The 26225-nt window shown below is 47.9% G+C and overlaps 18 non-coding genes across 18 annotated transcripts; all 18 read right to left on the reverse strand.

Annotated features, from left to right (window-relative positions):
- Positions 1 to 213: 213 nt before the first annotated feature.
- On the reverse strand, positions 214 to 404 carry LOC142692852 (U2 spliceosomal RNA). The gene has a single exon (XR_012861252.1). It is a non-coding gene; the product is annotated as a U2 spliceosomal RNA (small nuclear RNA).
- Positions 405 to 1700: 1296 nt separating this feature from the next.
- Positions 1701 to 1892, reverse strand: LOC142692919 (U2 spliceosomal RNA). Its single transcript, XR_012861312.1, has one exon. It is a non-coding gene; the product is annotated as a U2 spliceosomal RNA (small nuclear RNA).
- Positions 1893 to 3176: 1284 nt separating this feature from the next.
- On the reverse strand, positions 3177 to 3367 carry LOC142692853 (U2 spliceosomal RNA). The gene has a single exon (XR_012861253.1). It is a non-coding gene; the product is annotated as a U2 spliceosomal RNA (small nuclear RNA).
- Positions 3368 to 4663: 1296 nt separating this feature from the next.
- Positions 4664 to 4854, reverse strand: LOC142692854 (U2 spliceosomal RNA). The gene has a single exon (XR_012861254.1). It is a non-coding gene; the product is annotated as a U2 spliceosomal RNA (small nuclear RNA).
- Positions 4855 to 6122: 1268 nt separating this feature from the next.
- Positions 6123 to 6313, reverse strand: LOC142692855 (U2 spliceosomal RNA). The gene has a single exon (XR_012861255.1). It is a non-coding gene; the product is annotated as a U2 spliceosomal RNA (small nuclear RNA).
- Positions 6314 to 7601: 1288 nt separating this feature from the next.
- Positions 7602 to 7792, reverse strand: LOC142692905 (U2 spliceosomal RNA). The gene has a single exon (XR_012861300.1). It is a non-coding gene; the product is annotated as a U2 spliceosomal RNA (small nuclear RNA).
- Positions 7793 to 9080: 1288 nt separating this feature from the next.
- Positions 9081 to 9271, reverse strand: LOC142692856 (U2 spliceosomal RNA). Its single transcript, XR_012861256.1, has one exon. It is a non-coding gene; the product is annotated as a U2 spliceosomal RNA (small nuclear RNA).
- A 1296-nt stretch (positions 9272 to 10567) lies between these two features.
- Positions 10568 to 10758, reverse strand: LOC142692857 (U2 spliceosomal RNA). The gene has a single exon (XR_012861257.1). It is a non-coding gene; the product is annotated as a U2 spliceosomal RNA (small nuclear RNA).
- A 1292-nt stretch (positions 10759 to 12050) lies between these two features.
- Positions 12051 to 12241, reverse strand: LOC142692858 (U2 spliceosomal RNA). Its single transcript, XR_012861258.1, has one exon. It is a non-coding gene; the product is annotated as a U2 spliceosomal RNA (small nuclear RNA).
- A 1288-nt stretch (positions 12242 to 13529) lies between these two features.
- LOC142692909 (U2 spliceosomal RNA) lies at positions 13530 to 13720 on the reverse strand. Its single transcript, XR_012861303.1, has one exon. It is a non-coding gene; the product is annotated as a U2 spliceosomal RNA (small nuclear RNA).
- A 1292-nt stretch (positions 13721 to 15012) lies between these two features.
- On the reverse strand, positions 15013 to 15203 carry LOC142692859 (U2 spliceosomal RNA). Its single transcript, XR_012861259.1, has one exon. It is a non-coding gene; the product is annotated as a U2 spliceosomal RNA (small nuclear RNA).
- Positions 15204 to 16483: 1280 nt separating this feature from the next.
- On the reverse strand, positions 16484 to 16674 carry LOC142692861 (U2 spliceosomal RNA). The gene has a single exon (XR_012861261.1). It is a non-coding gene; the product is annotated as a U2 spliceosomal RNA (small nuclear RNA).
- A 1292-nt stretch (positions 16675 to 17966) lies between these two features.
- LOC142692863 (U2 spliceosomal RNA) lies at positions 17967 to 18157 on the reverse strand. Its single transcript, XR_012861262.1, has one exon. It is a non-coding gene; the product is annotated as a U2 spliceosomal RNA (small nuclear RNA).
- A 1284-nt stretch (positions 18158 to 19441) lies between these two features.
- LOC142692864 (U2 spliceosomal RNA) lies at positions 19442 to 19632 on the reverse strand. The gene has a single exon (XR_012861263.1). It is a non-coding gene; the product is annotated as a U2 spliceosomal RNA (small nuclear RNA).
- A 1276-nt stretch (positions 19633 to 20908) lies between these two features.
- LOC142692915 (U2 spliceosomal RNA) lies at positions 20909 to 21099 on the reverse strand. The gene has a single exon (XR_012861309.1). It is a non-coding gene; the product is annotated as a U2 spliceosomal RNA (small nuclear RNA).
- Positions 21100 to 22367: 1268 nt separating this feature from the next.
- LOC142692865 (U2 spliceosomal RNA) lies at positions 22368 to 22558 on the reverse strand. Its single transcript, XR_012861264.1, has one exon. It is a non-coding gene; the product is annotated as a U2 spliceosomal RNA (small nuclear RNA).
- Positions 22559 to 23858: 1300 nt separating this feature from the next.
- LOC142692866 (U2 spliceosomal RNA) lies at positions 23859 to 24049 on the reverse strand. Its single transcript, XR_012861265.1, has one exon. It is a non-coding gene; the product is annotated as a U2 spliceosomal RNA (small nuclear RNA).
- Positions 24050 to 25337: 1288 nt separating this feature from the next.
- On the reverse strand, positions 25338 to 25528 carry LOC142692867 (U2 spliceosomal RNA). Its single transcript, XR_012861266.1, has one exon. It is a non-coding gene; the product is annotated as a U2 spliceosomal RNA (small nuclear RNA).
- Positions 25529 to 26225: the final 697 nt, after the last annotated feature.

The raw sequence follows: 26225 nt of genomic DNA on the forward strand, positions 1-26225 counted from the left end.
GAAATGCCGGAAACACAGAAACACAGACGACACACAACAAGAGGTGGCAATCTATTCATTAATTGCATTTAATCAATGAGCTCATTATCACTCATGCATTGTCCAACAGGTGTTGAAATAATGGGATTAAAAGGGGAGATCCCTTCAGAAAGACAGAAACAATAGCAAAGACAAAAAACACTTTTGGAATCTGCTTTTAGTCAACACATAAGGAAAGGGTGCACCGGTCCTGGAAATACTGCAATACCAGGTCAATGCGTGGAGTGGACAGAGCAAGCTCTATTTCCATCTCCCTGTTCTAAAAATCCATTTAATATATGGTCCCCAGATAGGGGACGTATCAGATATTAAACTGATAAGAACAGATACTACACTTGATCTTAGCCAAAAGGCCGAGAAGCGATAACCCGAACGGGCCGCGCGTTGCCCGAGCCTGCCCGATACTGCTGTTCAGCCCTTGCAGCGATTCAGCCTACTTCTAGGCAATTCCATGGGGCCCTGCAGGCTCACACACTCACAGCTACACGGGAGGTGAATAAAGGCCGGAGAGGAAGCCAGACAGGATTTGCTTCTTTTGCTTGCACCACAATGCAGTGCTGAAAGAGGAGGAATCTACATAAAAACGCCTTCCTGGCAACGCCCAAATGCCCTGCTGCCATGCAGATAAACACTGGCAGCGGCAGCAAGTGCATGCCCACAGCCACCCCTTGTTCCTTCACACCTTGTATCAGCTGTAATCCAGTCCAGTCCAGTGCTGCCTGCTGAGCAGCACTGACCAACACTGCCTGAGCCCAGGCTTTTATCTCTGAGGCCCCATTATGATGTCAGAAAGCTGGCTCTGGAATCCTGAGGGCTCCACTATGACACGTGCAAAGTTCCGTCTGAACTTTATATAAGACGGTGAGGCTCAGTCAGTCACTCAGTGTTGCCTGAGAGGGCAACACTGCAACAGCCGGCCGCCAGGCTGTCTTTTTTTTGCACAGCTAGTTGCCTCCAGGAGGCCACAAGAGGGAGACAAGGGACTGCAAAATGGAAAATAGGCATCCACCAACTTTACAGACAACTTCTCCTTGCTCCTACAACCTCCATCCTTGCACAGTTTGTTATTCTTCTAGGTAACATAGTAACAAATCCAAATTGCTGCTCTCTTTGTAGGCAAGCAAGGCTTTGTTGCAACTGCAATTCTTACTTCTTCTTGAAATGTAGGGACGACAGTACATTCCATCACATCCATCTAGTGTACACAGGTAGGTCCATTGTGGCGGGCAGGCGAGCGGGCGGGCTGCTTTATTGGCTGTTTGCTGTTCCCCTACTCCACTCCACTATTTGACTGTTGTGCTGCATCAATCAATCAATCAATCAATCAATCAATCAATCAATCAATCAATCAATCAATCAATCAGTGGCTGGCTCAGGTGCAGCTCTTTAACTTACCTAAAAGGGAGGGCGGAGAGAAGACAAGGAAGGTGAATGAGGTGTTCCAATGTGAAATGCCGGAAACACAGAAACACAGACGACACACAACAAGAGGTGGCAATCTATTCATTAATTGCATTTAATCAATGAGCTCATTATCACTCATGCATTGTCCAACAGGTGTTGAAATAATGGGATTAAAAGGGGAGATCCCTTCAGAAAGACAGAAACAATAGCAAAGACAAAAAACACTTTTGGAATCTGCTTTTAGTCAACACATAAGGAAAGGGTGCACCGGTCCTGGAAATACTGCAATACCAGGTCAATGCGTGGAGTGGACAGAGCAAGCTCTATTTCCATCTCCCTGTTCTAAAAAATCCATTTAATATATGGTCCCCAGATAGGGGACGTATCAGATATTAAACTGATAAGAACAGATACTACACTTGATCTTAGCCAAAAGGCCGAGAAGCGATAACCCGAACGGGCCGCGCGTTGCCCGAGCCTGCCCGATACTGCTGTTCAGCCCTTGCAGCGATTCAGCCTACTTCTAGGCAATTCCATGGGGCCCTGCAGGCTCACACACTCACAGCTACACGGGAGGTGAATAAAGGCCGGAGAGGAAGCCAGACAGGATTTGCTTCTTTTGCTTGCACCACAATGCAGTGCTGAAAGAGGAGGAATCTACATAAAAACGCCTTCCTGGCAACGCCCAAATGCCCTGCTGCCATGCAGATAAACACTGGCAGCGGCAGCAAGTGCATGCCCACAGCCACCCCTTGTTCCTTCACACCTTGTATCAGCTGTAATCCAGTCCAGTCCAGTGCTGCCTGCTGAGCAGCACTGACCAACACTGCCTGGGCCCAGGCTTTTATCTCTGAGGCCCCATTATGATGTCAGAAAGCTGGCTCTGGAATCCTGAGGGCTCCACTATGACACGTGCAAAGTTCCGTCTGAACTTTATATAAGACGGTGAGGCTCAGTCAGTCACTCAGTGTTGCCTGAGAGGGCAACACTGCAACAGCCGGCCGCCAGGCTGTCTTTTTTTTGCACAGCTAGTTGCCTCCAGGAGGCCACAAGAGGGAGACAAGGGACTGCAAAATGAAAAATAGGCATCCACCAACTTTACAGACAACTTCTCCTTGCTCCTACAACCTCCATCCTTGCACAGTTTGTTATTCTTCTAGGTAACATAGTAACAAATCCAAATTGCTGCTCTCTTTGTAGGCAAGCAAGGCTTTGTTGCAACTGCAATTCTTACTTCTTCTTGAAATGTAGGGACGACAGTACATTCCATCACATCCATCTAGTGTACACAGGTAGGTCCATTGTGGCGGGCAGGCGAGCGGGCGGGCTGCTTTATTGGCTGTTTGCTGTTCCCCTACTCCACTCCACTATTTGACTGTTGTGCTGCATCAATCAATCAATCAATCAATCAATCAATCAATCAATCAATCAATCAGTGGCTGGCTCAGGTGCAGCTCTTTAACTTACCTAAAAGGGAGGGCGGAGAGAAGACAAGGAAGGTGAATGAGGTGTTCCAATGTGAAATGCCGGAAACACAGAAACACAGACGACACACAACAAGAGGTGGCAATCTATTCATTAATTGCATTTAATCAATGAGCTCATTATCACTCATGCATTGTCCAACAGGTGTTGAAATAATGGGATTAAAAGGGGAGATCCCTTCAGAAAGACAGAAACAATAGCAAAGACAAAAAACACTTTTGGAATCTGCTTTTAGTCAACACATAAGGAAAGGGTGCACCGGTCCTGGAAATACTGCAATACCAGGTCAATGCGTGGAGTGGACAGAGCAAGCTCTATTTCCATCTCCCTGTTCTAAAAATCCATTTAATATATGGTCCCCAGATAGGGGACGTATCAGATATTAAACTGATAAGAACAGATACTACACTTGATCTTAGCCAAAAGGCCGAGAAGCGATAACCCGAACGGGCCGCGCGTTGCCCGAGCCTGCCCGATACTGCTGTTCAGCCCTTGCAGCGATTCAGCCTACTTCTAGGCAATTCCATGGGGCCCTGCAGGCTCACACACTCACAGCTACACGGGAGGTGAATAAAGGCCGGAGAGGAAGCCAGACAGGATTTGCTTCTTTTGCTTGCACCACAATGCAGTGCTGAAAGAGGAGGAATCTACATAAAAACGCCTTCCTGGCAACGCCCAAATGCCCTGCTGCCATGCAGATAAACACTGGCAGCGGCAGCAAGTGCATGCCCACAGCCACCCCTTGTTCCTTCACACCTTGTATCAGCTGTAATCCAGTCCAGTCCAGTGCTGCCTGCTGAGCAGCACTGACCAACACTGCCTGGGCCCAGGCTTTTATCTCTGAGGCCCCATTATGATGTCAGAAAGCTGGCTCTGGAATCCTGAGGGCTCCACTATGACACGTGCAAAGTTCCGTCTGAACTTTATATAAGACGGTGAGGCTCAGTCAGTCACTCAGTGTTGCCTGAGAGGGCAACACTGCAACAGCCGGCCGCCAGGCTGTCTTTTTTTTGCACAGCTAGTTGCCTCCAGGAGGCCACAAGAGGGAGACAAGGGACTGCAAAATGGAAAATAGGCATCCACCAACTTTACAGACAACTTCTCCTTGCTCGTACAACCTCCATCCTTGCACAGTTTGTTATTCTTCTAGGTAACATAGTAACAAATCCAAATTGCTGCTCTCTTTGTAGGCAAGCAAGGCTTTGTTGCAACTGCAATTCTTACTTCTTCTTGAAATGTAGGGACGACAGTACATTCCATCACATCCATCTAGTGTACACAGGTAGGTCCATTGTGGCGGGCAGGCGAGCGGGCGGGCTGCTTTATTGGCTGTTTGCTGTTCCCCTACTCCACTCCACTATTTGACTGTTGTGCTGCATCAATCAATCAATCAATCAATCAATCAATCAATCAATCAATCAATCAATCAATCAATCAGTGGCTGGCTCAGGTGCAGCTCTTTAACTTACCTAAAAGGGAGGGCGGAGAGAAGACAAGGAAGGTGAATGAGGTGTTCCAATGTGAAATGCCGGAAACACAGAAACACAGACGACACACAACAAGAGGTGGCAATCTATTCATTAATTGCATTTAATCAATGAGCTCATTATCACTCATGCATTGTCCAACAGGTGTTGAAATAATGGGATTAAAAGGGGAGATCCCTTCAGAAAGACAGAAACAATAGCAAAGACAAAAAACACTTTTGGAATCTGCTTTTAGTCAACACATAAGGAAAGGGTGCACCGGTCCTGGAAATACTGCAATACCAGGTCAATGCGTGGAGTGGACAGAGCAAGCTCTATTTCCATCTCCCTGTTCTAAAAATCCATTTAATATATGGTCCCCAGATAGGGGACGTATCAGATATTAAACTGATAAGAACAGATACTACACTTGATCTTAGCCAAAAGGCCGAGAAGCGATAACCCGAACGGGCCGCGCGTTGCCCGAGCCTGCCCGATACTGCTGTTCAGCCCTTGCAGCGATTCAGCCTACTTCTAGGCAATTCCATGGGGCCCTGCAGGCTCACACACTCACAGCTACACGGGAGGTGAATAAAGGCCGGAGAGGAAGCCAGACAGGATTTGCTTCTTTTGCTTGCACCACAATGCAGTGCTGAAAGAGGAGGAATCTACATAAAAACGCCTTCCTGGCAACGCCCAAATGCCCTGCTGCCATGCAGATAAACACTGGCAGCGGCAGCAAGTGCATGCCCACAGCCACCCCTTGTTCCTTCACACCTTGTATCAGCTGTAATCCAGTCCAGTCCAGTGCTGCCTGCTGAGCAGCACTGACCAACACTGCCTGGGCCCAGGCTTTTATCTCTGAGGCCCCATTATGATGTCAGAAAGCTGGCTCTGGAATCCTGAGGGCTCCACTATGACACGTGCAAAGTTCCGTCTGAACTTTATATAAGACGGTGAGGCTCAGTCAGTCACTCAGTGTTGCCTGAGAGGGCAACACTGCAACAGCCGGCCGCCAGGCTGTCTTTTTTTTGCACAGCTAGTTGCCTCCAGGAGGCCACAAGAGGGAGACAAGGGACTGCAAAATGGAAAATAGGCATCCACCAACTTTACAGACAACTTCTCCTTGCTCCTACAACCTCCATCCTTGCACAGTTTGTTATTCTTCTAGGTAACATAGTAACAAATCCAAATTGCTGCTCTCTTTGTAGGCAAGCAAGGCTTTGTTGCAACTGCAATTCTTACTTCTTCTTGAAATGTAGGGACGACAGTACATTCCATCACATCCATCTAGTGTACACAGGTAGGTCCATTGTGGCGGGCAGGCGAGCGGGCGGGCTGCTTTATTGGCTGTTTGCTGTTCCCCTACTCCACTCCACTATTTGACTGTTGTGCTGCATCAATCAATCAATCAATCAATCAATCAATCAGTGGCTGGCTCAGGTGCAGCTCTTTAACTTACCTAAAAGGGAGGGCGGAGAGAAGACAAGGAAGGTGAATGAGGTGTTCCAATGTGAAATGCCGGAAACACAGAAACACAGACGACACACAACAAGAGGTGGCAATCTATTCAGTAATTGCATTTAATCAATGAGCTCATTATCACTCATGCATTGTCCAACAGGTGTTGAAATAATGGGATTAAAAGGGGAGATCCCTTCAGAAAGACAGAAACAATAGCAAAGACAAAAAACACTTTTGGAATCTGCTTTTAGTCAACACATAAGGAAAGGGTGCACCGGTCCTGGAAATACTGCAATACCAGGTCAATGCGTGGAGTGGACAGAGCAAGCTCTATTTCCATCTCCCTGTTCTAAAAATCCATTTAATATATGGTCCCCAGATAGGGGACGTATCAGATATTAAACTGATAAGAACAGATACTACACTTGATCTTAGCCAAAAGGCCGAGAAGCGATAACCCGAACGGGCCGCGCGTTGCCCGAGCCTGCCCGATACTGCTGTTCAGCCCTTGCAGCGATTCAGCCTACTTCTAGGCAATTCCATGGGGCCCTGCAGGCTCACACACTCACAGCTACACGGGAGGTGAATAAAGGCCGGAGAGGAAGCCAGACAGGATTTGCTTCTTTTGCTTGCACCACAATGCAGTGCTGAAAGAGGAGGAATCTACATAAAAACGCCTTCCTGGCAACGCCCAAATGCCCTGCTGCCATGCAGATAAACACTGGCAGCGGCAGCAAGTGCATGCCCACAGCCACCCCTTGTTCCTTCACACCTTGTATCAGCTGTAATCCAGTCCAGTCCAGTGCTGCCTGCTGAGCAGCACTGACCAACACTGCCTGGGCCCAGGCTTTTATCTCTGAGGCCCCATTATGATGTCAGAAAGCTGGCTCTGGAATCCTGAGGGCTCCACTATGACACGTGCAAAGTTCCGTCTGAACTTTATATAAGACGGTGAGGCTCAGTCAGTCACTCAGTGTTGCCTGAGAGGGCAACACTGCAACAGCCGGCCGCCAGGCTGTCTTTTTTTTGCACAGCTAGTTGCCTCCAGGAGGCCACAAGAGGGAGACAAGGGACTGCAAAATGGAAAATAGGCATCCACCAACTTTACAGACAACTTCTCCTTGCTCCTACAACCTCCATCCTTGCACAGTTTGTTATTCTTCTAGGTAACATAGTAACAAATCCAAATTGCTGCTCTCTTTGTAGGCAAGCAAGGCTTTGTTGCAACTGCAATTCTTACTTCTTCTTGAAATGTAGGGACGACAGTACATTCCATCACATCCATCTAGTGTACACAGGTAGGTCCATTGTGGCGGGCAGGCGAGCGGGCGGGCTGCTTTATTGGCTGTTTGCTGTTCCCCTACTCCACTCCACTATTTGACTGTTGTGCTGCATCAATCAATCAATCAATCAATCAATCAATCAATCAATCAATCAATCAATCAGTGGCTGGCTCAGGTGCAGCTCTTTAACTTACCTAAAAGGGAGGGCGGAGAGAAGACAAGGAAGGTGAATGAGGTGTTCCAATGTGAAATGCCGGAAACACAGAAACACAGACGACACACAACAAGAGGTGGCAATCTATTCATTAATTGCATTTAATCAATGAGCTCATTATCACTCATGCATTGTCCAACAGGTGTTGAAATAATGGGATTAAAAGGGGAGATCCCTTCAGAAAGACAGAAACAATAGCAAAGACAAAAAACACTTTTGGAATCTGCTTTTAGTCAACACATAAGGAAAGGGTGCACCGGGCCTGGAAATACTGCAATACCAGGTCAATGCGTGGAGTGGACAGAGCAAGCTCTATTTCCATCTCCCTGTTCTAAAAATCCATTTAATATATGGTCCCCAGATAGGGGACGTATCAGATATTAAACTGATAAGAACAGATACTACACTTGATCTTAGCCAAAAGGCCGAGAAGCGATAACCCGAACGGGCCGCGCGTTGCCCGAGCCTGCCCGATACTGCTGTTCAGCCCTTGCAGCGATTCAGCCTACTTCTAGGCAATTCCATGGGGCCCTGCAGGCTCACACACTCACAGCTACACGGGAGGTGAATAAAGGCCGGAGAGGAAGCCAGACAGGATTTGCTTCTTTTGCTTGCACCACAATGCAGTGCTGAAAGAGGAGGAATCTACATAAAAACGCCTTCCTGGCAACGCCCAAATGCCCTGCTGCCATGCAGATAAACACTGGCAGCGGCAGCAAGTGCATGCCCACAGCCACCCCTTGTTCCTTCACACCTTGTATCAGCTGTAATCCAGTCCAGTCCAGTGCTGCCTGCTGAGCAGCACTGACCAACACTGCCTGGGCCCAGGCTTTTATCTCTGAGGCCCCATTATGATGTCAGAAAGCTGGCTCTGGAATCCTGAGGGCTCCACTATGACACGTGCAAAGTTCCGTCTGAACTTTATATAAGACGGTGAGGCTCAGTCAGTCACTCAGTGTTGCCTGAGAGGGCAACACTGCAACAGCCGGCCGCCAGGCTGTCTTTTTTTTGCACAGCTAGTTGCCTCCAGGAGGCCACAAGAGGGAGACAAGGGACTGCAAAATGGAAAATAGGCATCCACCAACTTTACAGACAACTTCTCCTTGCTCCTACAACCTCCATCCTTGCACAGTTTGTTATTCTTCTAGGTAACATAGTAACAAATCCAAATTGCTGCTCTCTTTGTAGGCAAGCAAGGCTTTGTTGCAACTGCAATTCTTACTTCTTCTTGAAATGTAGGGACGACAGTACATTCCATCACATCCATCTAGTGTACACAGGTAGGTCCATTGTGGCGGGCAGGCGAGCGGGCGGGCTGCTTTATTGGCTGTTTGCTGTTCCCCTACTCCACTCCACTATTTGACTGTTGTGCTGCATCAATCAATCAATCAATCAATCAATCAATCAATCAATCAATCAATCAATCAGTGGCTGGCTCAGGTGCAGCTCTTTAACTTACCTAAAAGGGAGGGCGGAGAGAAGACAAGGAAGGTGAATGAGGTGTTCCAATGTGAAATGCCGGAAACACAGAAACACAGACGACACACAACAAGAGGTGGCAATCTATTCATTAATTGCATTTAATCAATGAGCTCATTATCACTCATGCATTGTCCAACAGGTGTTGAAATAATGGGATTAAAAGGGGAGATCCCTTCAGAAAGACAGAAACAATAGCAAAGACAAAAAACACTTTTGGAATCTGCTTTTAGTCAACACATAAGGAAAGGGTGCACCGGTCCTGGAAATACTGCAATACCAGGTCAATGCGTGGAGTGGACAGAGCAAGCTCTATTTCCATCTCCCTGTTCTAAAAATCCATTTAATATATGGTCCCCAGATAGGGGACGTATCAGATATTAAACTGATAAGAACAGATACTACACTTGATCTTAGCCAAAAGGCCGAGAAGCGATAACCCGAACGGGCCGCGCGTTGCCCGAGCCTGCCCGATACTGCTGTTCAGCCCTTGCAGCGATTCAGCCTACTTCTAGGCAATTCCATGGGGCCCTGCAGGCTCACACACTCACAGCTACACGGGAGGTGAATAAAGGCCGGAGAGGAAGCCAGACAGGATTTGCTTCTTTTGCTTGCACCACAATGCAGTGCTGAAAGAGGAGGAATCTACATAAAAACGCCTTCCTGGCAACGCCCAAATGCCCTGCTGCCATGCAGATAAACACTGGCAGCGGCAGCAAGTGCATGCCCACAGCCACCCCTTGTTCCTTCACACCTTGTATCAGCTGTAATCCAGTCCAGTCCAGTGCTGCCTGCTGAGCAGCACTGACCAACACTGCCTGGGCCCAGGCTTTTATCTCTGAGGCCCCATTATGATGTCAGAAAGCTGGCTCTGGAATCCTGAGGGCTCCACTATGACACGTGCAAAGTTCCGTCTGAACTTTATATAAGACGGTGAGGCTCAGTCAGTCACTCAGTGTTGCCTGAGAGGGCAACACTGCAACAGCCGGCCGCCAGGCTGTCTTTTTTTTGCACAGCTAGTTGCCTCCAGGAGGCCACAAGAGGGAGACAAGGGACTGCAAAATGGAAAATAGGCATCCACCAACTTTACAGACAACTTCTCCTTGCTCCTACAACCTCCATCCTTGCACAGTTTGTTATTCTTCTAGGTAACATAGTAACAAATCCAAATTGCTGCTCTCTTTGTAGGCAAGCAAGGCTTTGTTGCAACTGCAATTCTTACTTCTTCTTGAAATGTAGGGACGACAGTACATTCCATCACATCCATCTAGTGTACACAGGTAGGTCCATTGTGGCGGGCAGGCGAGCGGGCGGGCTGCTTTATTGGCTGTTTGCTGTTCCCCTACTCCACTCCACTATTTGACTGTTGTGCTGCATCAATCAATCAATCAATCAATCAATCAATCAATCAATCAATCAATCAATCAATCAATCAGTGGCTGGCTCAGGTGCAGCTCTTTAACTTACCTAAAAGGGAGGGCGGAGAGAAGACAAGGAAGGTGAATGAGGTGTTCCAATGTGAAATGCCGGAAACACAGAAACACAGACGACACACAACAAGAGGTGGCAATCTATTCATTAATTGCATTTAATCAATGAGCTCATTATCACTCATGCATTGTCCAACAGGTGTTGAAATAATGGGATTAAAAGGGGAGATCCCTTCAGAAAGACAGAAACAATAGCAAAGACAAAAAACACTTTTGGAATCTGCTTTTAGTCAACACATAAGGAAAGGGTGCACCGGTCCTGGAAATACTGCAATACCAGGTCAATGCGTGGAGTGGACAGAGCAAGCTCTATTTCCATCTCCCTGTTCTAAAAATCCATTTAATATATGGTCCCCAGATAGGGGACGTATCAGATATTAAACTGATAAGAACAGATACTACACTTGATCTTAGCCAAAAGGCCGAGAAGCGATAACCCGAACGGGCCGCGCGTTGCCCGAGCCTGCCCGATACTGCTGTTCAGCCCTTGCAGCGATTCAGCCTACTTCTAGGCAATTCCATGGGGCCCTGCAGGCTCACACACTCACAGCTACACGGGAGGTGAATAAAGGCCGGAGAGGAAGCCAGACAGGATTTGCTTCTTTTGCTTGCACCACAATGCAGTGCTGAAAGAGGAGGAATCTACATAAAAACGCCTTCCTGGCAACGCCCAAATGCCCTGCTGCCATGCAGATAAACACTGGCAGCGGCAGCAAGTGCATGCCCACAGCCACCCCTTGTTCCTTCACACCTTGTATCAGCTGTAATCCAGTCCAGTCCAGTGCTGCCTGCTGAGCAGCACTGACCAACACTGCCTGGGCCCAGGCTTTTATCTCTGAGGCCCCATTATGATGTCAGAAAGCTGGCTCTGGAATCCTGAGGGCTCCACTATGACACGTGCAAAGTTCCGTCTGAACTTTATATAAGACGGTGAGGCTCAGTCAGTCACTCAGTGTTGCCTGAGAGGGCAACACTGCAACAGCCGGCCGCCAGGCTGTCTTTTTTTTGCACAGCTAGTTGCCTCCAGGAGGCCACAAGAGGGAGACAAGGGACTGCAAAATGGAAAATAGGCATCCACCAACTTTACAGACAACTTCTCCTTGCTCCTACAACCTCCATCCTTGCACAGTTTGTTATTCTTGTAGGTAACATAGTAACAAATCCAAATTGCTGCTCTCTTTGTAGGCAAGCAAGGCTTTGTTGCAACTGCAATTCTTACTTCTTCTTGAAATGTAGGGACGACAGTACATTCCATCACATCCATCTAGTGTACACAGGTAGGTCCATTGTGGCGGGCAGGCGAGCGGGCGGGCTGCTTTATTGGCTGTTTGCTGTTCCCCTACTCCACTCCACTATTTGACTGTTGTGCTGCATCAATCAATCAATCAATCAATCAATCAATCAATCAATCAATCAATCAATCAATCAGTGGCTGGCTCAGGTGCAGCTCTTTAACTTACCTAAAAGGGAGGGCGGAGAGAAGACAAGGAAGGTGAATGAGGTGTTCCAATGTGAAATGCCGGAAACACAGAAACACAGACGACACACAACAAGAGGTGGCAATCTATTCATTAATTGCATTTAATCAATGAGCTCATTATCACTCATGCATTGTCCAACAGGTGTTGAAATAATGGGATTAAAAGGGGAGATCCCTTCAGAAAGACAGAAACAATAGCAAAGACAAAAAACACTTTTGGAATCTGCTTTTAGTCAACACATAAGGAAAGGGTGCACCGGTCCTGGAAATACTGCAATACCAGGTCAATGCGTGGAGTGGACAGAGCAAGCTCTATTTCCATCTCCCTGTTCTAAAAATCCATTTAATATATGGTCCCCAGATAGGGGACGTATCAGATATTAAACTGATAAGAACAGATACTACACTTGATCTTAGCCAAAAGGCCGAGAAGCGATAACCCGAACGGGCCGCGCGTTGCCCGAGCCTGCCCGATACTGCTGTTCAGCCCTTGCAGCGATTCAGCCTACTTCGAGGCAATTCCATGGGGCCCTGCAGGCTCACACACTCACAGCTACACGGGAGGTGAATAAAGGCCGGAGAGGAAGCCAGACAGGATTTGCTTCTTTTGCTTGCACCACAATGCAGTGCTGAAAGAGGAGGAATCTACATAAAAACGCCTTCCTGGCAACGCCCAAATGCCCTGCTGCCATGCAGATAAACACTGGCAGCGGCAGCAAGTGCATGCCCACAGCCACCCCTTGTTCCTTCACACCTTGTATCAGCTGTAATCCAGTCCAGTCCAGTGCTGCCTGCTGAGCAGCACTGACCAACACTGCCTGGGCCCAGGCTTTTATCTCTGAGGCCCCATTATGATGTCAGAAAGCTGGCTCTGGAATCCTGAGGGCTCCACTATGACACGTGCAAAGTTCCGTTTGAACTTTATATAAGACGGTGAGGCTCAGTCAGTCACTCAGTGTTGCCTGAGAGGGCAACACTGCAACAGCCGGCCGCCAGGCTGTCTTTTTTTTGCACAGCTAGTTGCCTCCAGGAGGCCACAAGAGGGAGACAAGGGACTGCAAAATGGAAAATAGGCATCCACCAACTTTACAGACAACTTCTCCTTGCTCCTACAACCTCCATCCTTGCACAGTTTGTTATTCTTCTAGGTAACATAGTAACAAATCCAAATTGCTGCTCTCTTTGTAGGCAAGCAAGGCTTTGTTGCAACTGCAATTCTTACTTCTTCTTGAAATGTAGGGACGACAGTACATTCCATCACATCCATCTAGTGTACACAGGTAGGTCCATTGTGGCGGGCAGGCGAGCGGGCGGGCTGCTTTATTGGCTGTTTGCTGTTCCCCTACTCCACTCCACTATTTGACTGTTGTGCTGCATCAATCAATCAATCAATCAATCAATCAATCAATCAATCAATCAATCAATCAGTGGCTGGCTCAGGTGCAGCTCTTTAACTTACCTAAAAGGGAGGGCGGAGAGAAGACAAGGAAGGTGAATGAGGTGTTCCAATGTGAAATGCCGGAAACACAGAAACACAGACGACACACAACAAGAGGTGGCAATCTATTCATTAATTGCATTTAATCAATGAGCTCATTATCACTCATGCATTGTCCAACAGGTGTTGAAATAATGGGATTAAAAGGGGAGATCCCTTCAGAAAGACAGAAACAATAGCAAAGACAAAAAACACTTTTGGAATCTGCTTTTAGTCAACACATAAGGAAAGGGTGCACCGGTCCTGGAAATACTGCAATACCAGGTCAATGCGTGGAGTGGACAGAGCAAGCTCTATTTCCATCTCCCTGTTCTAAAAATCCATTTAATATATGGTCCCCAGATAGGGGACGTATCAGATATTAAACTGATAAGAACAGATACTACACTTGATCTTAGCCAAAAGGCAGAGAAGCGATAACCCGAACGGGCCGCGCGTTGCCCGAGCCTGCCCGATACTGCTGTTCAGCCCTTGCAGCGATTCAGCCTACTTCTAGGCAATTCCATGGGGCCCTGCAGGCTCACACACTCACAGCTACACGGGAGGTGAATAAAGGCCGGAGAGGAAGCCAGACAGGATTTGCTTCTTTTGCTTGCACCACAATGCAGTGCTGAAAGAGGAGGAATCTACATAAAAACGCCTTCCTGGCAACGCCCAAATGCCCTGCTGCCATGCAGATAAACACTGGCAGCGGCAGCAAGTGCATGCCCACAGCCACCCCTTGTTCCTTCACACCTTGTATCAGCTGTAATCCAGTCCAGTCCAGTGCTGCCTGCTGAGCAGCACTGACCAACACTGCCTGGGCCCAGGCTTTTATCTCTGAGGCCCCATTATGATGTCAGAAAGCTGGCTCTGGAATCCTGAGGGCTCCACTATGACACGTGCAAAGTTCCGTCTGAACTTTATATAAGACGGTGAGGCTCAGTCAGTCACTCAGTGTTGCCTGAGAGGGCAACACTGCAACAGCCGGCCGCCAGGCTGTCTTTTTTTTGCACAGCTAGTTGCCTCCAGGAGGCCACAAGAGGGAGACAAGGGACTGCAAAATGGAAAATAGGCATCCACCAACTTTACAGACAACTTCTCCTTGCTCCTACAACCTCCATCCTTGCACAGTTTGTTATTCTTCTAGGTAACATAGTAACAAATCCAAATTGCTGCTCTCTTTGTAGGCAAGCAAGGCTTTGTTGCAACTGCAATTCTTACTTCTTCTTGAAATGTAGGGACGACAGTACATTCCATCACATCCATCTAGTGTACACAGGTAGGTCCATTGTGGCGGGCAGGCGAGCGGGCGGGCTGCTTTATTGGCTGTTTGCTGTTCCCCTACTCCACTCCACTATTTGACTGTTGTGCTGCATCAATCAATCAATCAATCAATCAATCAATCAATCAATCAATCAATCAATCAATCAGTGGCTGGCTCAGGTGCAGCTCTTTAACTTACCTAAAAGGGAGGGCGGAGAGAAGACAAGGAAGGTGAATGAGGTGTTCCAATGTGAAATGCCGGAAACACAGAAACACAGACGACACACAACAAGAGGTGGCAATCTATTCATTAATTGCATTTAATCAATGAGCTCATTATCACTCATGCATTGTCCAACAGGTGTTGAAATAATGGGATTAAAAGGGGAGATCCCTTCAGAAAGACAGAAACAATAGCAAAGACAAAAAACACTTTTGGAATCTGCTTTTAGTCAACACATAAGGAAAGGGTGCACCGGTCCTGGAAATACTGCAATACCAGGTCAATGCGTGGAGTGGACAGAGCAAGCTCTATTTCCATCTCCCTGTTCTAAAAATCCATTTAATATATGGTCCCCAGATAGGGGACGTATCAGATATTAAACTGATAAGAACAGATACTACACTTGATCTTAGCCAAAAGGCCGAGAAGCGATAACCCGAACGGGCCGCGCGTTGCCCGAGCCTGCCCGATACTGCTGTTCAGCCCTTGCAGCGATTCAGCCTACTTCTAGGCAATTCCATGGGGCCCTGCAGGCTCACACACTCACAGCTACACGGGAGGTGAATAAAGGCCGGAGAGGAAGCCAGACAGGATTTGCTTCTTTTGCTTGCACCACAATGCAGTGCTGAAAGAGGAGGAATCTACATAAAAACGCCTTCCTGGCAACGCCCAAATGCCCTGCTGCCATGCAGATAAACACTGGCAGCGGCAGCAAGTGCATGCCCACAGCCACCCCTTGTTCCTTCACACCTTGTATCAGCTGTAATCCAGTCCAGTCCAGTGCTGCCTGCTGAGCAGCACTGACCAACACTGCCTGGGCCCAGGCTTTTATCTCTGAGGCCCCATTATGATGTCAGAAAGCTGGCTCTGGAATCCTGAGGGCTCCACTATGACACGTGCAAAGTTCCGTCTGAACTTTATATAAGACGGTGAGGCTCAGTCAGTCACTCAGTGTTGCCTGAGAGGGCAACACTGCAACAGCCGGCCGCCAGGCTGTCTTTTTTTTGCACAGCTAGTTGCCTCCAGGAGGCCACAAGAGGGAGACAAGGGACTGCAAAATGGAAAATAGGCATCCACCAACTTTACAGACAACTTCTCCTTGCTCCTACAACCTCCATCCTTGCACAGTTTGTTATTCTTCTAGGTAACATAGTAACAAATCCAAATTGCTGCTCTCTTTGTAGGCAAGCAAGGCTTTGTTGCAACTGCAATTCTTACTTCTTCTTGAAATGTAGGGACGACAGTACATTCCATCACATCCATCTAGTGTACACAGGTAGGTCCATTGTGGCGGGCAGGCGAGCGGGCGGGCTGCTTTATTGGCTGTTTGCTGTTCCCCTACTCCACTCCACTATTTGACTGTTGTGCTGCATCAATCAATCAATCAATCAATCAATCAATCAATCAATCAATCAGTGGCTGGCTCAGGTGCAGCTCTTTAACTTACCTAAAAGGGAGGGCGGAGAGAAGACAAGGAAGGTGAATGAGGTGTTCCAATGTGAAATGCCGGAAACACAGAAACACAGACGACACACAACAAGAGGTGGCAATCTATTCATTAATTGCATTTAATCAATGAGCTCATTATCACTCATGCATTGTCCAACAGGTGTTGAAATAATGGGATTAAAAGGGGAGATCCCTTCAGAAAGACAGAAACAATAGCAAAGACAAAAAACACTTTTGGAATCTGCTTTTAGTCAACACATAAGGAAAGGGTGCACCGGTCCTGGAAATACTGCAATACCAGGTCAATGCGTGGAGTGGACAGAGCAAGCTCTATTTCCATCTCCCTGTTCTAAAAATCCATTTAATATATGGTCCCCAGATAGGGGACGTATCAGATATTAAACTGATAAGAACAGATACTACACTTGATCTTAGCCAAAAGGCCGAGAAGCGATAACCCGAACGGGCCGCGCGTTGCCCGAGCCTGCCCGATACTGCTGTTCAGCCCTTGCAGCGATTCAGCCTACTTCTAGGCAATTCCATGGGGCCCTGCAGGCTCACACACTCACAGCTACACGGGAGGTGAATAAAGGCCGGAGAGGAAGCCAGACAGGATTTGCTTCTTTTGCTTGCACCACAATGCAGTGCTGAAAGAGGAGGAATCTACATAAAAACGCCTTCCTGGCAACGCCCAAATGCCCTGCTGCCATGCAGATAAACACTGGCAGCGGCAGCAAGTGCATGCCCACAGCCACCCCTTGTTCCTTCACACCTTGTATCAGCTGTAATCCAGTCCAGTCCAGTGCTGCCTGCTGAGCAGCACTGACCAACACTGCCTGGGCCCAGGCTTTTATCTCTGAGGCCCCATTATGATGTCAGAAAGCTGGCTCTGGAATCCTGAGGGCTCCACTATGACACGTGCAAAGTTCCGTCTGAACTTTATATAAGACGGTGAGGCTCAGTCAGTCACTCAGTGTTGCCTGAGAGGGCAACACTGCAACAGCCGGCCGCCAGGCTGTCTTTTTTTTGCACAGCTAGTTGCCTCCAGGAGGCCACAAGAGGGAGACAAGGGACTGCAAAATGGAAAATAGGCATCCACCAACTTTACAGACAACTTCTCCTTGCTCCTACAACATCCATCCTTGCACAGTTTGTTATTCTTCTAGGTAACATAGTAACAAATCCAAATTGCTGCTCTCTTTGTAGGCAAGCAAGGCTTTGTTGCAACTGCAATTCTTACTTCTTCTTGAAATGTAGGGACGACAGTACATTCCATCACATCCATCTAGTGTACACAGGTAGGTCCATTGTGGCGGGCAGGCGAGCGGGCGGGCTGCTTTATTGGCTGTTTGCTGTTCCCCTACTCCACTCCACTATTTGACTGTTGTGCTGCATCAATCAATCAATCAATCAATCAATCAATCAATCAATCAATCAATCAATCAATCAGTGGCTGGCTCAGGTGCAGCTCTTTAACTTACCTAAAAGGGAGGGCGGAGAGAAGACAAGGAAGGTGAATGAGGTGTTCCAATGTGAAATGCCGGAAACACAGAAACACAGACGACACACAACAAGAGGTGGCAATCTATTCATTAATTGCATTTAATCAATGAGCTCATTATCACTCATGCATTGTCCAACAGGTGTTGAAATAATGGGATTAAAAGGGGAGATCCCTTCAGAAAGACAGAAACAATAGCAAAGACAAAAAACACTTTTGGAATCTGCTTTTAGTCAACACATAAGGAAAGGGTGCACCGGTCCTGGAAATACTGCAATACCAGGTCAATGCGTGGAGTGGACAGAGCAAGCTCTATTTCCATCTCCCTGTTCTAAAAATCCATTTAATATATGGTCCCCAGATAGGGGACGTATCAGATATTAAACTGATAAGAACAGATACTACACTTGATCTTAGCCAAAAGGCCGAGAAGCGATAACCCGAACGGGCCGCGCGTTGCCCGAGCCTGCCCGATACTGCTGTTCAGCCCTTGCAGCGATTCAGCCTACTTCTAGGCAATTCCATGGGGCTCTGCAGGCTCACACACTCACAGCTACACGGGAGGTGAATAAAGGCCGGAGAGGAAGCCAGACAGGATTTGCTTCTTTTGCTTGCACCACAATGCAGTGCTGAAAGAGGAGGAATCTACATAAAAACGCCTTCCTGGCAACGCCCAAATGCCCTGCTGCCATGCAGATAAACACTGGCAGCGGCAGCAAGTGCATGCCCACAGCCACCCCTTGTTCCTTCACACCTTGTATCAGCTGTAATCCAGTCCAGTCCAGTGCTGCCTGCTGAGCAGCACTGACCAACACTGCCTGGGCCCAGGCTTTTATCTCTGAGGCCCCATTATGATGTCAGAAAGCTGGCTCTGGAATCCTGAGGGCTCCACTATGACACGTGCAAAGTTCCGTCTGAACTTTATATAAGACGGTGAGGCTCAGTCAGTCACTCAGTGTTGCCTGAGAGGGCAACACTGCAACAGCCGGCCGCCAGGCTGTCTTTTTTTTGCACAGCTAGTTGCCTCCAGGAGGCCACAAGAGGGAGACAAGGGACTGCAAAATGGAAAATAGGCATCCACCAACTTTACAGACAACTTCTCCTTGCTCCTACAACCTCCATCCTTGCACAGTTTGTTATTCTTCTAGGTAACATAGTAACAAATCCAAATTGCTGCTCTCTTTGTAGGCAAGCAAGGCTTTGTTGCAACTGCAATTCTTACTTCTTCTTGAAATGTAGGGACGACAGTACATTCCATCACATCCATCTAGTGTACACAGGTAGGTCCATTGTGGCGGGCAGGCGAGCGGGCGGGCTGCTTTATTGGCTGTTTGCTGTTCCCCTACTCCACTCCACTATTTGACTGTTGTGCTGCATCAATCAATCAATCAATCAATCAATCAATCAATCAATCAATCAATCAGTGGCTGGCTCAGGTGCAGCTCTTTAACTTACCTAAAAGGGAGGGCGGAGAGAAGACAAGGAAGGTGAATGAGGTGTTCCAATGTGAAATGCCGGAAACACAGAAACACAGACGACACACAACAAGAGGTGGCAATCTATTCATTAATTGCATTTAATCAATGAGCTCATTATCACTCATGCATTGTCCAACAGGTGTTGAAATAATGGGATTAAAAGGGGAGATCCCTTCAGAAAGACAGAAACAATAGCAAAGACAAAAAACACTTTTGGAATCTGCTTTTAGTCAACACATAAGGAAAGGGTGCACCGGTCCTGGAAATACTGCAATACCAGGTCAATGCGTGGAGTGGACAGAGCAAGCTCTATTTCCATCTCCCTGTTCTAAAAATCCATTTAATATATGGTCCCCAGATAGGGGACGTATCAGATATTAAACTGATAAGAACAGATACTACACTTGATCTTAGCCAAAAGGCCGAGAAGCGATAACCCGAACGGGCCGCGCGTTGCCCGAGCCTGCCCGATACTGCTGTTCAGCCCTTGCAGCGATTCAGCCTACTTCTAGGCAATTCCATGGGGCCCTGCAGGCTCACACACTCACAGCTACACGGGAGGTGAATAAAGGCCGGAGAGGAAGCCAGACAGGATTTGCTTCTTTTGCTTGCACCACAATGCAGTGCTGAAAGAGGAGGAATCTACATAAAAACGCCTTCCTGGCAACGCCCAAATGCCCTGCTGCCATGCAGATAAACACTGGCAGCGGCAGCAAGTGCATGCCCACAGCCACCCCTTGTTCCTTCACACCTTGTATCAGCTGTAATCCAGTCCAGTCCAGTGCTGCCTGCTGAGCAGCACTGACCAACACTGCCTGGGCCCAGGCTTTTATCTCTGAGGCCCCATTATGATGTCAGAAAGCTGGCTCTGGAATCCTGAGGGCTCCACTATGACACGTGCAAAGTTCCGTCTGAACTTTATATAAGACGGTGAGGCTCAGTCAGTCACTCAGTGTTGCCTGAGAGGGCAACACTGCAACAGCCGGCCGCCAGGCTGTCTTTTTTTTGCACAGCTAGTTGCCTCCAGGAGGCCACAAGAGGGAGACAAGGGACTGCAAAATGGAAAATAGGCATCCACCAACTTTACAGACAACTTCTCCTTGCTCCTACAACATCCATCCTTGCACAGTTTGTTATTCTTCTAGGTAACATAGTAACAAATCCAAATTGCTGCTCTCTTTGTAGGCAAGCAAGGCTTTGTTGCAACTGCAATTCTTACTTCTTCTTGAAATGTAGGGACGACAGTACATTCCATCACATCCATCTAGTGTACACAGGTAGGTCCATTGTGGCGGGCAGGCGAGCGGGCGGGCTGCTTTATTGGCTGTTTGCTGTTCCCCTACTCCACTCCACTATTTGACTGTTGTGCTGCATCAATCAATCAATCAATCAATCAATCAATCAATCAATCAGTGGCTGGCTCAGGTGCAGCTCTTTAACTTACCTAAAAGGGAGGGCGGAGAGAAGACAAGGAAGGTGAATGAGGTGTTCCAATGTGAAATGCCGGAAACACAGAAACACAGACGACACACAACAAGAGGTGGCAATCTATTCATTAATTGCATTTAATCAATGAGCTCATTATCACTCATGCATTGTCCAACAGGTGTTGAAATAATGGGATTAAAAGGGGAGATCCCTTCAGAAAGACAGAAACAATAGCAAAGACAAAAAACACTTTTGGAATCTGCTTTTAGTCAACACATAAGGAAAGGGTGCACCGGTCCTGGAAATACTGCAATACCAGGTCAATGCGTGGAGTGGACAGAGCAAGCTCTATTTCCATCTCCCTGTTCTAAAAATCCATTTAATATATGGTCCCCAGAGAGGGGACGTATCAGATATTAAACTGATAAGAACAGATACTACACTTGATCTTAGCCAAAAGGCCGAGAAGCGATAACCCGAACGGGCCGCGCGTTGCCCGAGCCTGCCCGATACTGCTGTTCAGCCCTTGCAGCGATTCAGCCTACTTCTAGGCAATTCCATGGGGCCCTGCAGGCTCACACACTCACAGCTACACGGGAGGTGAATAAAGGCCGGAGAGGAAGCCAGACAGGATTTGCTTCTTTTGCTTGCACCACAATGCAGTGCTGAAAGAGGAGGAATCTACATAAAAACGCCTTCCTGGCAACGCCCAAATGCCCTGCTGCCATGCAGATAAACACTGGCAGCGGCAGCAAGTGCATGCCCACAGCCACCCCTTGTTCCTTCACACCTTGTATCAGCTGTAATCCAGTCCAGTCCAGTGCTGCCTGCTGAGCAGCACTGACCAACACTGCCTGGGCCCAGGCTTTTATCTCTGAGGCCCCATTATGATGTCAGAAAGCTGGCTCTGGAATCCTGAGGGCTCCACTATGACACGTGCAAAGTTCCGTCTGAACTTTATATAAGACGGTGAGGCTCAGTCAGTCACTCAGTGTTGCCTGAGAGGGCAACACTGCAACAGCCGGCCGCCAGGCTGTCTTTTTTTTGCACAGCTAGTTGCCTCCAGGAGGCCACAAGAGGGAGACAAGGGACTGCAAAATGGAAAATAGGCATCCACCAACTTTACAGACAACTTCTCCTTGCTCCTACAACCTCCATCCTTGCACAGTTTGTTATTCTTCTAGGTAACATAGTAACAAATCCAAATTGCTGCTCTCTTTGTAGGCAAGCAAGGCTTTGTTGCAACTGCAATTCTTACTTCTTCTTGAAATGTAGGGACGACAGTACATTCCATCACATCCATCTAGTGTACACAGGTAGGTCCATTGTGGCGGGCAGGCGAGCGGGCGGGCTGCTTTATTGGCTGTTTGCTGTTCCCCTACTCCACTCCACTATTTGACTGTTGTGCTGCATCAATCAATCAATCAATCAATCAATCAATCAGTGGCTGGCTCAGGTGCAGCTCTTTAACTTACCTAAAAGGGAGGGCGGAGAGAAGACAAGGAAGGTGAATGAGGTGTTCCAATGTGAAATGCCGGAAACACAGAAACACAGACGACACACAACAAGAGGTGGCAATCTATTCATTAATTGCATTTAATCAATGAGCTCATTATCACTCATGCATTGTCCAACAGGTGTTGAAATAATGGGATTAAAAGGGGAGATCCCTTCAGAAAGACAGAAACAATAGCAAAGACAAAAAACACTTTTGGAATCTGCTTTTAGTCAACACATAAGGAAAGGGTGCACCGGTCCTGGAAATACTGCAATACCAGGTCAATGCGTGGAGTGGACAGAGCAAGCTCTATTTCCATCTCCCTGTTCTAAAAATCCATTTAATATATGGTCCCCAGATAGGGGACGTATCAGATATTAAACTGATAAGAACAGATACTACACTTGATCTTAGCCAAAAGGCCGAGAAGCGATAACCCGAACGGGCCGCGCGTTGCCCGAGCCTGCCCGATACTGCTGTTCAGCCCTTGCAGCGATTCAGCCTACTTCTAGGCAATTCCATGGGGCCCTGCAGGCTCACACACTCACAGCTACACGGGAGGTGAATAAAGGCCGGAGAGGAAGCCAGACAGGATTTGCTTCTTTTGCTTGCACCACAATGCAGTGCTGAAAGAGGAGGAATCTACATAAAAACGCCTTCCTGGCAACGCCCAAATGCCCTGCTGCCATGCAGATAAACACTGGCAGCGGCAGCAAGTGCATGCCCACAGCCACCCCTTGTTCCTTCACACCTTGTATCAGCTGTAATCCAGTCCAGTCCAGTGCTGCCTGCTGAGCAGCACTGACCAACACTGCCTGGGCCCAGGCTTTTATCTCTGAGGCCCCATTATGATGTCAGAAAGCTGGCTCTGGAATCCTGAGGGCTCCACTATGACACGTGCAAAGTTCCGTCTGAACTTTATATAAGACGGTGAGGCTCAGTCAGTCACTCAGTGTTGCCTGAGAGGGCAACACTGCAACAGCCGGCCGCCAGGCTGTCTTTTTTTTGCACAGCTAGTTGCCTCCAGGAGGCCACAAGAGGGAGACAAGGGACTGCAAAATGGAAAATAGGCATCCACCAACTTTACAGACAACTTCTCCTTGCTCCTACAACCTCCATCCTTGCACAGTTTGTTATTCTTCTAGGTAACATAGTAACAAATCCAAATTGCTGCTCTCTTTGTAGGCAAGCAAGGCTTTGTTGCAACTGCAATTCTTACTTCTTCTTGAAATGTAGGGACGACAGTACATTCCATCACATCCATCTAGTGTACACAGGTAGGTCCATTGTGGCGGGCAGGCGAGCGGGCGGGCTGCTTTATTGGCTGTTTGCTGTTCCCCTACTCCACTCCACTATTTGACTGTTGTGCTGCATCAATCAATCAATCAATCAATCAATCAATCAATCAATCAATCAATCAATCAATCAATCAATCAGTGGCTGGCTCAGGTGCAGCTCTTTAACTTACCTAAAAGGGAGGGCGGAGAGAAGACAAGGAAGGTGAATGAGGTGTTCCAATGTGAAATGCCGGAAACACAGAAACACAGACGACACACAACAAGAGGTGGCAATCTATTCATTAATTGCATTTAATCAATGAGCTCATTATCACTCATGCATTGTCCAACAGGTGTTGAAATAATGGGATTAAAAGGGGAGATCCCTTCAGAAAGACAGAAACAATAGCAAAGACAAAAAACACTTTTGGAATCTGCTTTTAGTCAACACATAAGGAAAGGGTGCACCGGTCCTGGAAATACTGCAATACCAGGTCAATGCGTGGAGTGGACAGAGCAAGCTCTATTTCCATCTCCCTGTTCTAAAAATCCATTTAATATATGGTCCCCAGATAGGGGACGTATCAGATATTAAACTGATAAGAACAGATACTACACTTGATCTTAGCCAAAAGGCCGAGAAGCGATAACCCGAACGGGCCGCGCGTTGCCCGAGCCTGCCCGATACTGCTGTTCAGCCCTTGCAGCGATTCAGCCTACTTCTAGGCAATTCCATGGGGCCCTGCAGGCTCACACACTCACAGCTACACGGGAGGTGAATAAAGGCCGGAGAGGAAGCCAGACAGGATTTGCTTCTTTTGCTTGCACCACAATGCAGTGCTGAAAGAGGAGGAATCTACATAAAAACGCCTTCCTGGCAACGCCCAAATGCCCTGCTGCCATGCAGATAAACACTGGCAGCGGCAGCAAGTGCATGCCCACAGCCACCCCTTGTTCCTTCACACCTTGTATCAGCTGTAATCCAGTCCAGTCCAGTGCTGCCTGCTGAGCAGCACTGACCAACACTGCCTGGGCCCAGGCTTTTATCTCTGAGGCCCCATTATGATGTCAGAAAGCTGGCTCTGGAATCCTGAGGGCTCCACTATGACACGTGCAAAGTTCCGTCTGAACTTTATATAAGACGGTGAGGCTCAGTCAGTCACTCAGTGTTGCCTGAGAGGGCAACACTGCAACAGCCGGCCGCCAGGCTGTCTTTTTTTTGCACAGCTAGTTGCCTCCAGGAGGCCACAAGAGGGAGACAAGGGACTGCAAAATGGAAAATAGGCATCCACCAACTTTACAGACAACTTCTCCTTGCTCCTACAACCTCCATCCTTGCACAGTTTGTTATTCTTCTAGGTAACATAGTAACAAATCCAAATTGCTGCTCTCTTTGTAGGCAAGCAAGGCTTTGTTGCAACTGCAATTCTTACTTCTTCTTGAAATGTAGGGACGACAGTACATTCCATCACATCCATCTAGTGTACACAGGTAGGTCCATTGTGGCGGGCAGGCGAGCGGGCGGGCTGCTTTATTGGCTGTTTGCTGTTCCCCTACTCCACTCCACTATTTGACTGTTGTGCTGCATCAATCAATCAATCAATCAATCAATCAATCAATCAATCAATCAATCAATCAGTGGCTGGCTCAGGTGCAGCTCTTTAACTTACCTAAAAGGGAGGGCGGAGAGAAGACAAGGAAGGTGAATGAGGTGTTCCAATGTGAAATGCCGGAAACACAGAAACACAGACGACACACAACAAGAGGTGGCAATCTATTCATTAATTGCATTTAATCAATGAGCTCATTATCACTCATGCATTGTCCAACAGGTGTTGAAATAATGGGATTAAAAGGGGAGATCCCTTCAGAAAGACAGAAACAATAGCAAAGACAAAAAACACTTTTGGAATCTGCTTTTAGTCAACACATAAGGAAAGGGTGCACCGGTCCTGGAAATACTGCAATACCAGGTCAATGCGTGGAGTGGACAGAGCAAGCTCTATTTCCATCTCCCTGTTCTAAAAATCCATTTAATATATGGTCCCCAGATAGGGGACGTATCAGATATTAAACTGATAAGAACAGATACTACACTTGATCTTAGCCAAAAGGCCGAGAAGCGATAACCCGAACGGGCCGCGCGTTGCCAGAGCCTGCCCGATACTGCTGTTCAGCCCTTGCAGCGATTCAGCCTACTTCTAGGCAATTCCATGGGGCCCTGCAGGCTCACACACTCACAGCTACACGGGAGGTGAATAAAGGCCGGAGAGGAAGCCAGACAGGATTTGCTTCTTTTGCTTGCACCACAATGCAGTGCTGAAAGAGGAGGAATCTACATAAAAACGCCTTCCTGGCAACGCCCAAATGCCCTGCTGCCATGCAGATAAACACTGGCAGCGGCAGCAAGTGCATGCCCACAGCCACCCCTTGTTCCTTCACACCTTGTATCAGCTGTAATCCAGTCCAGTCCAGTGCTGCCTGCTGAGCAGCACTGACCAACACTGCCTGGGCCCAGGCTTTTATCTCTGAGGCCCCATTATGATGTCAGAAAGCTGGCTCTGGAATCCTGAGGGCTCCACTATGACACGTGCAAAGTTCCGTCTGAACTTTATATAAGACGGTGAGGCTCAGTCAGTCACTCAGTGTTGCCTGAGAGGGCAACACTGCAACAGCCGGCCGCCAGGCTGTCTTTTTTTTGCACAGCTAGTTGCCTCCAGGAGGCCACAAGAGGGAGACAAGGGACTGCAAAATGGAAAATAGGCATCCACCAACTTTACAGACAACTTCTCCTTGCTCCTACAACCTCCATCCTTGCACAGTT

Source organism: Rhinoderma darwinii (genome assembly GCF_050947455.1).
Source record: "Rhinoderma darwinii isolate aRhiDar2 chromosome 5 unlocalized genomic scaffold, aRhiDar2.hap1 SUPER_5_unloc_40, whole genome shotgun sequence".
Classification (NCBI taxonomy): Eukaryota; Metazoa; Chordata; class Amphibia; order Anura; family Rhinodermatidae; genus Rhinoderma; species Rhinoderma darwinii.